Source organism: Poecile atricapillus, chromosome 16, assembly GCF_030490865.1.
Source record: "Poecile atricapillus isolate bPoeAtr1 chromosome 16, bPoeAtr1.hap1, whole genome shotgun sequence".
NCBI classification, from domain to species: domain Eukaryota; kingdom Metazoa; phylum Chordata; class Aves; order Passeriformes; family Paridae; genus Poecile; species Poecile atricapillus.
This window is the reverse complement of record NC_081264.1, coordinates 13,951,233-13,965,401: the sequence shown is the minus strand read 5'-3', so window position 1 is coordinate 13,965,401 and position 14,169 is coordinate 13,951,233.

Sequence of the window (14,169 nt, the reverse complement as noted above, 5' to 3'; positions counted from 1 at the left end):
TGGGAAGTTTGGCAGTTACAGTGTGTGTTCTGTGGTGTTTCCTCAGTGACCAGTACCTGTTGTGTTTCCATGGGGTGGTTTGAGAAGTCCACTGTAGGAACATCTTAAGAATTGTGAGGAATTTTTGTAACATCAAATGGAAACTTTGATCCATTTTATGATCTTGTTGGATCTTGATGATGGCCTTCATTATTCTGTTGGTTCACTTTACCATGTGTACCCTGCACCAGGAACATCTTAACAGGTACTGGGAGAAGGAGCCTTGTAACAACCACCTGCTGATATGCAAGATGTTAAAGGTGTGTGGGTGTTAAGAACAAAACATAAATGCTGTGAGGTGATTGGGAGAAGCTTTGCTTCGTGACAGCTGATTTTTGTGTCCTGCATCACAGCTGCTGGAGTGGGGACAGGAATGGGGCACGGTTTGGGTGGCAGGCAGGCAGCTTCTTGAGGAACCAAACACAGCATAAGTGACATTGAAATGCAGGCACAACTAGCAAGGAATGGCAGAATTTTTGTGCAAGGTTATTTTAACGTTTCTATGGGTACCATCATACCACTGAGGAGGGGGAAGAAATATGGAAGGAGATAGCTGGATTGGGATGCACTTGAGAGCTGTAAATGAGTCAAAAGGAGAAAATACTGGCTTTGCAGTGGATAAATTAATCTTCCATCTCCAAAGTTAATTGGAGACCACATGTGAAATGCTGAATAGAGTACTAGCAATCTCAGTTGATTAGAGCATGGTGCTAGTAACTCCAAGGCTGCAGGTTTGATCCCCCTATAGGCCATTCACTTAAGAGTTGAGCTTGATGATCCTTCTGGGTCCCTTCCATCTCAGACTATTCTGTGATTCTGTGAAAAGCTCTGTGACTCTCACCGTGTGTGGACAGGGCATTTTAATGCAACAGCATAGCCTGCCTGCAGTATATTAGGCATAGCAGCAAGGATTAGGAGTCCAGTGCAAGAATTGGCAGTCACAGCTGGGCAGGGAAGACTCCTGTTTTGTTCTTTCTTATGTAAGCCATCTAGACAAGAAGACAAGAAGCAACAATGCCCTGGTATGAGAGTATTGCTCCCTACACAGATGGTCTCCAGTCTACAGCTTTCATGTCTGAGCTTGTGCAAAGCAAGAAGGAAACAGAAGAAGGATGTTGGTAGTGCAGCCAGCCATGCGTCAGAGAAAAGTCTATGAACTGCTATAAAAATAATGGAAAAGAACAGTAACTAGTGAGATTTATTACAGCGAGTAAAAGGTGAGCCCACAAAACTCAGGTAGTGCAAGAGCAAACAGCATGGAGCTGCAAGCAAGGAGAAAGATGGTCCTGGGGAGGAGGATCCTTGAAGAGCATACCCAGGAATATTTTTCCAAGTCTTCTTAATTCTTTGTCTTAATTGACTGTCCCGGGGAGAATCAAGTGTCTATAAGGAGAAAATACATTCAGAAAAGAGTCTGGTCTTGAAACAGTTCACATGGTAAATGAGACAGAAGGGCCCCTGCCTGAGACAGGTGCAGAGGCAAACAGAGCTGTCACCAGAGAGCAGCAGATGAAAGCTCATCGTCTTGATTCATGAGGACATAGTAATCCTGGAGCATGGGACACCCATCACCAACCACAGGCAGCAGAAAACCCAGAGCTGTGACACACAGCCAGGCCCTCCAGCAGTTGGTAGGACATGACCCATTGGGAGCAGCACACCCAACTATCTTTTGTCAGCATGTGATATTGCTCATTAGCAAATACCAGGTCTGGTCATGTACAGGTGCTCCATAACATTACAGCTTCCCGGTTTCTTGGCGTCATATGGCTCTGGTGCCTGTGATGTGGTTTTCATGCTGCCAGTGACCACAAGAGAGTAACCTCTGAGTGCTGAGGCAGATTTGCCCCCAGTTCCTCAGTCCTGGAGGAGAAATTGTGCCTGTAGCCAGGGCTGCCTGCAGCCAGCCTGTGAGCATGGGCCATGCTGAACCCTGCACTTGGGGATGTGTCTCCCTCCATGAAGGCAGTGTTGCAGCTCCAGGACAAGCAGTCTGTTTGCTTTGGCACAAGGCTGCAGAGAGGACCTGAGCAGTTCAGGGGGTTTGGCCACCTCTACCCAGGTCTGTTTTGCCTTCCTTGTGGCACAGTAGTGCCACTTAGGCCTCTCATCCCAGTGATTTGGGGGTCCTTCCCCAAACCCATCCCTGCAAGAAGAGTCATCTTGCTGTTGACATACAGCTTGTGAATAAAGCCATTTTTTAGGGCAGTCTGGAAAACAATTCCTTGATTACCTCCCAGCATATTGGTCATCAAAACACCTAACTCATAGCTGACAGGCAGGATTCTTGGAGATGCAGGTGCCTGCTCTAGTCTTCTGGGAAAGCCCTGAAAGGGTTGGCAAGCTCAGGCTTGAAGGGACCTCAAAGCTCATTTCATTTCATTCCCCTGCCATGGGCAGGAACACCTTCCACTATCCCAGGTTGTTCCAAGACCTGTCCAACCTGGCCCAGAGCACTTACAGAGATGGCGCAGCCACAACTTCTCTGGGCAACGTGCCAGTGCTTTACCATCCTCTCAGGGAAGAATTTCTTCTTATCTAAATCTCTCCCTTGTCAGTTTAAAACCACTCCCCCTTATCCTATCACTATCACTATCTGCCCCCCTAAGTACTAGAAGGCTGCAATGAGGTCTCCCTAGTGCCTTCTCTTCTCCAGGCTGAGCAGTATTTGGAGATGTCTGGAGCCTGGGTTTTAGGGGTGACCAGGAGTGACATCTTTCTTAAACCCCTGTTCTTTTTCCAAATCCTTCCTTTCTTGGCCACAGCAGAACTCAATGTTTGATTTATGGGCTTTTGAGGTGTCTCAAAAAAAGGGAAAAAAAAGAGTTGTGTTCATTTGTGTGTGACAAAGAAATTGAAAATGCAGGAGGGGAGATTGCTGTCAGGTCACCTCTCAGGAATGTCCTGTCTGTGGAAATACTGAAGCTGCCTCCCTCAGTGTAACACACAGCCAGGGCTTCATGTGAGCTCCCAGAGCTGCAGCTGAGCTGGAGCCTCCCTCTGTTCTGATAGCACAAAGATATTTCCCTCCAGCTCCAAGTAGAGTTTCTGATGTGGCCAGGAGCTGAGGTCCCTGGGACCCTGTTTCTCACCACTGCTCAAGGTGCAGAGAAGAGCAGGATGAGAGTCTTGTGCATCAGCATGGTGGGAGGGATACAACCCCTTGGAGGAAGGACAGTCAGACAAGGGACATTTGGAGGTCTGGGCAGGCTGGAGGGCAAACTCTGCAGCCTACGAGTGCCATCTAGGCAGGAGCACAGCTCTGTGGGAAGTTCAGATGCCACAGAGCACCTCTGCAGTCCCTGGCAGCAGCAGCTGTGCAGCAGGATAGGGACCATGTGCTCAGCCTGGGTACACATGTTGCCATGAATAGATCCATCTGGAAATGCCAGCATACAGCAGGAAAGGGAGGTTCCCACTCTTCCTTGCAAGCTGGCAGCCCTGTGGTTGCTGGAGATGCTGACACCAAGGCCCTGACAGTTTTCAAGCACTCTAGTCCTTTGGGCCCACTGCCAGGGAGCAGGCTGCAGCCTGGAGGTTCATCTTCTGAGCAGATGCTAGTTCCACAGCAGCCTCTGCCTGTGGGCTCCCTTTGGTCCTAGTGGGCATGGTGCCCTGCTTGTGGCTGCATCCTGCACTGTGAGGTGCAGTGCCCTGGGCTCCTGCAGTGCTAGATACTGAGAGTGTTTTCCTCTCCCCTCCTTCCTGGGGCAAGGCAAGGTAGGAGCAGGCTGTGTCAGAGGCATTCCAACAGAAGCAGATCAGGCTTCTGTGGTGGATGTGGTGCTGAAGGATAGACCCACTGACTCCTGTGTCAGGGCAGGGAATGGGACAGACTGTGCTTGCTTCACAGGATCATTGGAGGATTCTGTGCAGGACAGGGGCCAAAGGTCAGTGGAGGGAAATGGATTCCCTTATCGGGGCTTTAACTCCTACAAGCCAAGGCTGTGGTGGGGCAGGAGCTCAGTGGCTCAGTGCTGCAACCCCTACAACAGGAATTGACCTGGACTGGGGCGGGCATGGGCAGGAAGGGCACTAACCCAGCACCTCACGTGTGGATCTACCCTCTGGAGAGGCTCCACCAGGAGTACAGGTGCATGCCATGAGCAGGCTGAGCCCCTGGGTACTCACCAGCGTTGTTCCTGTACCAGCATTAGCAACAGAAAAAAGCCTGCAGACAGATGGATAAACCTGTCCATTCTCTTCTCTATGCAGGTAAAGAGGCACAACAGAGATCCAGTCCTCAAGATCCACACATAGGGAAAATTGCTTCTGGCTTATAGGGAAGCAGTGTGTGCTTTCTGCATGCTGGTCCCCATACAGGCCACCCAAGTGGGACAAGTGGAGCCCTTAGTGTATGTGGCAGCACTGATCCTCCTTAGGCAATGTAGCACTCCAAAAGTGGGATGGACCTTCCTTGCAACATGGCTCCTTCCTATCCTAGATGAAGCAGAACCCTTGGGCAGGTAGGAGGTTGCCCAGTGCCCCTGCCAGCAGCAGGATGTGAGGGATCCATCACACCTGATCCTGTCCTGACTCCCAGCAGGAGTCATGCCTGAGAAATGGGGATGTGTTTGGGCATGAGTGCCCTGCCCTAAGCAAGTGGGCTGCAGGCAGGTGGTCCCTCTGGCTGCAGCAGAGCTGCCATAATGCTGTCCTCCAGCTGCACTGTGTGTCCCAGGACATCTTCCTGTGCATCACCCTGGCCACCCTGTGCTGCCCAGCCTCCATCCACACCCAAGGGCAGCCCTTAACCTATCCCTTGTTCTGCCCCATCTCTGGGGTGTGGCCATGCCCGTCTCTAAGAGGGCACAGCACAACATCCACCTAGGCCCTGCTGCTCTGGCCTCTCTTCATGCCAGACTCTGAACTAAACAAGCTGCATAGTTTCCAGGGACTTAATTTTAAGGAGGGTGTTGGCACATCATCACACCCAAGGCTGCAATTCTCAGGAGTGAGAGGAGGAAAAGGAGGCAGGGAGGGCCCAACCTTTCCTGCAGCCCCAGGTAGCTGGAGGAGCTTCTCTCCTGCCCAGAGGAGCTGGGAACCACAGAGGTACTCTGCCATTGCGGGGGCCTGGGAGATAGGTCTGAGATCTCCAAAACTCAACCACCATGATGTCACTATTGATAATAGCATGGTGCCCTGTGGGAGCTGCCCTGTTGTCAGCATACAAAGGAGTGAGAGCATTAGGCCTCACATGTGCATACCATGCATGAAGTTACAAAGTATTGGGTATGTGGACAGTGGGATGGACAAAGTTCTGTCGGTGTCAGAAGTTCCCAGGAGAGGAGGCATGAAACCAGGAAAGCTTCATGAAGAAGAGATGGATTCCAGGACCCTCCTCTGCCCACTGCAGCCCATGTAGCCCCACACTGCCAGTGGGTCTGTGCTGCCAGAACAGCAGGGTAATGCTGGCCCCACACTGTGCTCCTGTGCCCAGAGGACCATGCCCCAAGTGAAATAGAATTCTCCCTGCCTTGCACTACAGTCACAACCCTACCCTTGTCTGCATTGTACCATCCCTGAGTCAGGCAGGTGCCCAGACTAGTTCCAGACATGTGCTTGCACAATAAAATTCCATCACTGGTATTTACCATTATGTTTAGCATCCCCAAAGGGAACCCAAAGGATTCTTGCCTCTCCTCCCTTTGCTGCACTTGTCCCCTGGCTGGGGGAGCCCCCAGTGTTATTTCTCTTTCTTTTCTTCCTTTGGGCTCAATTCTCTGTGGATACAACTTTTCTCTAGTCTCCCAGCCTTCTTTGGGCTGAATTCTCTGTAGATACAGCTTTTCTATAGTTTCCCAGCCTTCTCTGGGCTGAATTCTCTGTAGATACAGCTTTTCTATAGTTTCCCAGCCTTCTCTGGGCTGAATTCTTCTGGGATCCTCCCTCGTGGGGAGTTTCACTTATCTCAGTCTTTATGATTCGAAGTAAACTCTCGAGCTCGTTAGAATCTTGTTTCTCGTGTTTATTGAAGGATCCTTACAAAACTTAACAGGTCTCTCCAGGCTGGTTACAAGGTTAATCTTTGCAATTTGGAACATTTCTTTCTTCTGATGGTACAAACAAGGCCTTGTGGCACACTTCATGTCTGATACACAAAATGGCCCCGAACTACGCAGTTCTTTTATCTTTATACTTATTTTTATCCAATTAACAATAGACACGTATATTATTTTTCTTAATGACTCAATGACCCATCACCTCTGTGATGCACTGCGGCATTTTCTATCCAATCACTATTACTTAAAAACCTCTAGGAGAAGAACATGAAGAAGAAGAAAGGACAAGGGACAACACCCTAAATCCTCCATCTTGTCTCTTGTTCTCTAAACTACTTTTTCACCCAGTGATTTAAGAAACTTTCTAATCTACACACCTACCTTTCTTATCTAACTTTAGCATTTGTTTTCATGTATCACTATGAAAACATGCTCATGAATTTCATATTATATGAAATTCAGTGTTTTCTTGGATCTCAGAACTAAACATTAAAAACAAGGGCACACAGTCTGTATTTCAGACTCCAACACCCAGGACCTGTGCACCCACCCAAGCCTAAGCCTCCTGATGCAGGTTCATCCTGTTATAAATGCAAAGGCAATTTTGGGATAAAATCAAAGAAAAATTTATTAATAAACAACATAGAAAAAAAACAGAGAAAAAAAAACCACAATAAAAATGATCAGCGCAGCGCTGGGTGGACAGGACCTACACCCGAGGTGTAGGTTTCCCAAGTCCACGTCTGAGCGTCCTCAGGATTGGGGTTTTATAGGATTTTTAAGTCCTCAGGCCAAAATTCCAGGCTGGTTCCATTCACCAAGTGTCCTTGGTTGTCCAGTGAATGGATTTCCTGGCATAGAATAAAGACATTAACTACTGTCCGGCCAGAATCTCCTCATATGTAAAGGAGTTTCTGTGTGTGTTACAATGTTGGGTTTCTCATGGCAGGGTGGTGGAATCCGGGCTGGTGCCGATGGGTATCTCGGCCGGGTTTTCTCTTTTGTCTCCCCTGATTGCTTTCCCAACACAGGGATGTTCTGGTCTGGCGAAGTCTTTTCTTTTTGGAACTTGTCTTTTTTCACTGATTAGTTTCTGTACCCACTGGAATCTGCAGGGCGTTGCTTGGGTCCGGAGGTAGATAATTTCCCGAGCCGGTTCCATTGTTTTCTTGATGGTCCGTGTCCTGTCTGTTTGTTTGAGTTGATGGGCCAGCCTGGTTTAGTTATCTCGGGCGTTGCTGGTAATCAGCAACTTCTTGGGGAAAAACCTCGTCCTACTCTGAGGAGAGGTTTTTCTATACTTTATATTTTTTATATTCTTACAAAACATATTTGTTTTATATACACTTCGAATTTTTAATACAACAATAATTTATTACAGTCCCCCACTTAATAATTTATTACATTTAAAAATTCATTATTTTCACATTTTCCTTTGAAGGAAAGTATTTCTTTCTTACTCTCCTTTTTATCATCTTTTTAAAAACAGAACACTGAGTCAAACTGAAGACACGAGTTCTCGTCATCTGACTTCAATAGTTCCAAAATTATGGGTTCATTATTGAATGTCAGCTTTGCCTCGTGTTTCACATTCTTCCCTTCCCAGTACAATTTTCCCCCCATCATGCATGGTTTTAAGTTTGCTTTACTGTAGCAGGTAGGGTTAACTCAGTGGTAAGCCAGAAATGTCGAGTGTTTCTTTCCCCCAACCCAGACAGTTTTATTACACTGTCTGCAGACCTCGATTGGGGAAGTTCCCTTAATTTCTCTTTTGTTTCGGAAGTGGGTTACTGCAACTCCTTTTTCTTCCAAGTTCCGAATGGGTTTTTCCTTGATACTTGCTCTCGAATTCGAGCACCAGATTTTCTCTTTTGATTTACACAATTTGAACTGAGTGCCGTTGAGCCAACAAATACCTGCGTGTAGTTCTAAAGGACACTCGGTCAAGTGTTCGATTTTTGTGGCAGTCTGACACTGCTCACACTTCCCCTGGGGACCCTCCCCTGGGGGTACCTCGGGCTCTATTTCCTTGATCGAGCACATGACTAGGCTCAGGGACATCAGGATTCCCCACAATTGCATCCCTCTGCCATTCCCTCCGCCCGTACAAAAGTATACGGCGGGGATAACCATCTTCCCGGCAGCAAGGACTGTCTTCAGGGGCCCTTGATGTCCTGATGGCAAACCTCCGCTTAAAGGTTGCCCACCGAGATGCTTTAACCGGTTCGAACCTGAACGGTACTTTCACGGTCCTACGGTACTCAATTTCCAAGGGTTCGGCTTTGCAATCAAGCTGACCCCCTAATCCTTTTTGATAAAACAAGAACCACTCCGGAGAGTCTAGTTCTAAAAGGCCCGCTCGAGTTGCAAGTATCAGGAATCTATTTGTCTGGTCTAGTTCTCTCTCGTGACACCTAGAGCACAATCCCCTCGGTTTATTACCCCTTATGCAATGAGCTACCCAAATCTGCTTACAGTAAGCACACTTAAAATGTATAAACGGAAAACAATAACAATCGCGGATATTGCAACTTATCCTTTCGCTATTGTTCATTTGTGGTGCCTTCGGAACTTGATCTTCAAATCTCCTGGCGGGGTGGTGATCTCCCACTCGGGGTTTTTGCAGTCCGGAACTTTCTTTGCCCGAGAAAAGTGAGTCCAACCTTTCTCGGCCGTTCGTACAGCGGTGTCCGTGGTCAGAAGAACGAGGAACGGGCCTTCCCAACGAGGGCTGAGGGGAAGTTCCCTCCACACTTTGATCAATACTTTGTCGCCCGGCTGGATTTTGTGAATTGGGAATCCCAATGACGTGCTTTGGGGAATCAATCCTTTCTTCCGGAGTTCCTGTAGGTTTTTATTTACAGAAATGAGATAAGGTTGTAATTGCACATCCTCTATTTGGGGATGTGACACCGGCATCCCATGCCTATACGGCATTCCATATAACATTTCAAAAGGGGACAAACCCGTTTCGGAATGAGGCATGGTCCTAATGTTTAATAAAGCCAAAGGAAGACATCGGACCCAAGTCATTTTTGTCTCAATCATTAATTTTGACAATTGTGATTTTAATGTTTGATTCATCCTTTCTACCTGTCCCGAGCTTTGAGGATGCCAGGGAGTGTGATATCGCCATCTGATTCCCAATGCTTCTGACAGTTGTTTAATGATTTTCGAGGTAAAGTGAGTACCTTGATCTGAATCGATATGGTCTACTATCCCATATCTAGGAATTATTTCTTCCAGTAGAATTTTGGACACAGTTTGGGCTGTAGCCTTTGCTCTAGGAAATGCTTCGACCCAATGTGTCAGTTTATCTACTATTACTAGTAAATATTTATTTCTTCCAATCTTTGGTAATTCTGTGAAATCCACCTGGATTCTCTCAAATGGCCTATACGAAAGTGGTCGGCCACCCCAATTTGCTTGTTTTGAATTTGAACGGTTTACTTTCTGGCATATCACACACCCCTGTACCTCTTGCTTGGCAAGTTCAAAAATTCCTTTGCATCCAAAAAATTTTAGAAATTGCTCAGCCAGTGCTCTGGTTCCCCAGTGGGTTTGTTCATGCAATCTCCGGAGTATTCCTCTCGCTATACTTTTTGGGACTAGCTCCCTCCCGTCTGGCAACCACCATTTATTTTCTTTGAAATATCCACCTACCTTCTTGAAGTCTTCTCGCTCCTTCTCTGAAGGAGGCACGGATACTTCTGGGGGTTCCTTGGGACTAATCTCAGGAATACTTACCGCCAGCAATGCAGCTCGTTTCGCCTCTTTGTCTGCTAAATTGTTTCCCCTGGTGTGAAACTGCCACCCTGTTTGGTGTCCTTTCACATGGACTACCGATATCTCCTGGGGCTCCCTGACAGCTTCTAAAATTTGTTTAATTATCTCTCCATGTATTAATCCTTTTCCTTTAGTATTTATTAAACCTCTTTCTTCCCATATTTTTCCGAAAGTATGCAGTACCCCAAATGCATACTTTGAATCCGTGAAAATCGTTCCCCTTTTTCCCTTCAGGCCTTTGAGGGCTCTTAAGAGCGCATATAGTTCACAGGCTTGAGCCGACCAGCATGCCTGCAAGGGGCCGGATTCTATGATCTGTCCGGTCATACCATTTATGATAGCATAACCTGACTTTCTTTTTCCTTCTACCATTTTTGATGAACCATCAATGAACCATTTTTCCCCTCCTTCTAACTCTTGATCTTCCAGGTCCGGTCTTACCTTAGTTTGCAATTCTACCGCTTCAATGCAATTATGAAATAGCTCACCTGTTGGTTCCCCAAACAAAAACTGCGCCGGGTTTTGGGCAGTAGTTGTCCTTAACTCGAGGCCTGGCGAACTGATTAGCATGGCTTCGTATTTCAGAAGTCTTGAATCAGTTAGCCATTTCTCGGCCTTTTGTTGTAAGATATTCCTTACATCGTGTGGGGTGTAGACTGTTAAAGAGGCTCCAAAAGTTATCTTTTTTGCTTCCCCAACTAACAGAGCTACTGCAACAATTGCTTGCAAGCAAGTAGGCCACCCTCGACTGACTGGATCTAGGATTTTTGATAAAAATCCTATGGGCTTCTTCTTTTCTGCTCACTCCTGGGTCAGAACTCCTTGGGCTGTTTGTCCACTTACATCGACAAATAGCTGGAATTCCTTGCTAGTGTCTGGCAAGGTTAGAACAGGGGCAGTTATGAGTGCAGTTTTCAATTCCTGAAACTTGCTTTCATCCTGAGTAGTCCATTTCAATCTATCAGTGTTTAGTCTTTCATACAAAAATTTTACCTTTTCGCTGTATCCTTCAATCCACTGTCTGCAGTATCCCAGGAGCCCTAAAAATTGCCTGATTTGTCTTTTTGTTTTTGGGGCTGGGAGTACTAGAATCCCGGCCACTCTGTCAGGGTCTAACCTCTTTTTCCCCTGAGAAATCCAATGCCCCAGATATTTTACCTCGGGCTCTGTGAACTGCAGTTTGGATTTTGATACTTTCAAACCCTTTTTTCCCAAAAAATTCAGCAACGATATTGTACTCTTTCTGACCTGTTCTTCCATGGTTCCGGCAATTAGCAAATCATCTACGTATTGTAAGAGCTTTGTCCCTTCCTCTGGAATGAATTCAGTAAGTAATTGTTCCAATGCCTGTCCGAATAAATTTGGTGATTCCACAAACCCCTGGGGGAGGACCGTCCACCTTAGCTGCTGATTTCTATTCGTGTCCGGATCCTCCCACTGAAAGGCAAAGAAATTCCTACTCCCTTCATCCAAAGGACAAGTCCAAAATGCGTCTTTTAGATCAATTACACTGTACCATACATCCTCGGGTGAGAGTCTGTTAAGTAAAGTATAAGGATTCGCCACCACCGGAAACCTGGTTCGGGTTCTAGCATTTACTGCCCTGAGATCCTGAACCAGTCGGAAGCTCCCATCCGCTTTCTTTACTGCCAGGATGGGGGTGTTATGTTGGGACATGCAGGGTTCGAGGGTACCCCCTCTAAGGAGGTCATCGATTACTAATTTCAAACCCCTTCTCCCTTCTATCGGGATGGGATATTGTTTGATCCTGATCGGATCCTCTGGGTTTTCTATTTCAATTTTGATGGGGGTAATATCCAATTTCCCCACCTCCCCTTTTGAATGCCATACTTTGGGATCAATCTCCCTTTCATCTCTTGGAGTTAAATGGAATATCTTTATTACTAATTCAGAATTCTTTACAACAATGTTTATACCTAATGCGACAATCATATCTCTCCCTAATAAATTGTAATCGGCTTCTTCTACTAATAATAAATTTCCTAGGCATATTTTATTTTGAGATTCGATTTCCACATCTTTTATTACAGAAACCTTGAAGGGATCTCCCTTCGCGCCGATTACCACTACTTTTTCTTTACTTGCTACGCATCCCCTGGGTAATTTTTGCAGGGTGCTTCTTTCAGCTCCCGTGTCAACCAAAAATTCTACCTCTTCGCGATGGAGACCTACTTTTAATTTTATCAAGGGCTCTTTAGCTGTTATCGTCCCCATCTGAAAAAGCCCAAGACTCCCCTAATCTTCTTGGAATATTTGTTCATCTTTTAATCTCTGGCGGCAGTTCCGTTGGAAGTGTCCTACTTTCTTACAGTAGAAACATTCTGGGGAATCTTTCCGCGGGGCGGAGCCCTCCTTCTGCGGCTCCTGCGGCTTTTTCGGCGCTGTTTTAAACTTGCCGTGTGCCTGTTCTTGTTTCTGAGCCTCTTTTACTGCGGCCACTAGTATTTTGGCCTGGAGTTTCTGTTTCTCATCCTCTCTCCTCATGTAAATCTTTTGAGCTTCCCTTAGAAGCTCTTGGAGATTTTTCTCTTGCCACCCTTCAATCTTTTCAAGTTTCTTTCTAATATCCTCCCATGACTTTGCCACAAATTGGGTTTTAAGTAACACTTCTCCCACCGGAGAGCTAGGGTCAGTCCCAGAGTAAATCTGCAGACTTCGTCGCAATCTCTCCAACCACTCGGTGGGGGATTCCTCCTTCCCCTGGCATTCCCCAAACACTTTACTAATATTTTGGCCCCGGGGAACCGCTTCCCTTATTCCTTGCACAATTATATTCTTTAAATCATTCATACTTCTCCTGCCATCCTCTGTTTGGGCGTTCCAACTCGGGCTCACGCTCGGCCATTTCTGATCGCCTGGCGTTCCCTGAGGGTTTCGCCGCTCCCAGTCTCTGATACCAGCCTGTTTAATCATTTCCCTTTCCTCTTGACTAAACAGGGATCTCAGGATAGCCATGAGATCCTCATATGTATAAATACTACTACCCAAAAATTCATCCAATCTCTCCGCTACTCCAAACGGATCATCTAACAATCGTCCCATCTCTTTCTTAAACGCTCGCACATCCCCTGAGTTTAGGGGTACATTCACAAACCCAATCACTCCTGGAGCAGTAGGCACTTCCCTAAGAGGGAAGATTCTGTGCCTACTCTCATTCTCTTCCCATTCTTCACTCATTTGCCTAGACTTAAAACGAGTCCTGCTTGCGGGGGGGGAATAGGGGTTTTTGAGAGTCTGGTCTTTTATTATTGATGTATGGTCCATTGCCACCAGGTTATTATGAAGGGTTCCCCCTGTCAAATTTGAGGGACCTGGCTGTGGCAGCGGGACGGGCAATGGGGGATAAGGAGATCCCCGACCTTGCACCACCATGGATTCTGGAGAAGCGGCGGCGGCTGCGGTCCCCACAGGAGGAGCCAGAGGGGGGGCCACCGGAACCACTGCTGGCGCCGGTTCCCCTGTTCGCGATGTGTGTGCTCCACCTGGCTGTGCCGGCGAGCTCGTGGGAGCTGATGGCACCACTTGATCCACCACGGGAAGTCCTGCCGGCCCGTGGTACGGAGGAGGTAAATGATCAAGAGGCTCCCAGGTTTCTGTTTTTGCTTCGCTTTTTAGTTTCATTGGAAACAGCCCTACTTTGGCTTTTAGCCAGAGTTTGGCGTATTCCTTTTCCTCAGAGTCTGAGGAAACCTTGCTCTCTACATAAGAGAGCAATTCGTTACACGTCCACCTTTCAAACGTTCCTAATATTGGCCAAATGAGATGGGGTCTCAGTTCCTGCCCACCCCAAACCTCGGCGCAATAGTATATCATTTTTGCCTTGGACTTCTTTTTCCTCTCAGGGCAATTTTCCCAATATTTTAACAACCAACCTAAAGGACTTTCTGGTGGGATGTCTAACAATCCCTTCGTTTCTATGGAAGGATTCTCTTTATCTACTGGCTTCTGTATTTTACTCTTTCTCTGTCCCATGGTGAAAAAGGGAGTCTTACCTATTTCTCTGCGTTGTGTTTTGTGTTTGAGAGACAAAAGTCTGCTAATACTCACCTTCGCGGTTTGCTGTACCGGGGTCTTTCTTAGCGCTTTGATCTCTCCTCCGGACCTCTCCTTGGGCCCTGATTGCTAGAAGAGTTTACTCATTCCCGAGCTCTACTGGACGTCCTCTTCCTCTTCCAGCCCTTTGTGATCGGTCCCCCAGAGCACCCCTTTGGCCCCAGGCTTTACAAACGTGTAGAGAGAGTCCTCTCACCCCGACTCGCTTCCTCCGTAGCCGGCCAATTCCCTCGCGGGAGGATGGAACCGCGGCTTTTGGAGTCCG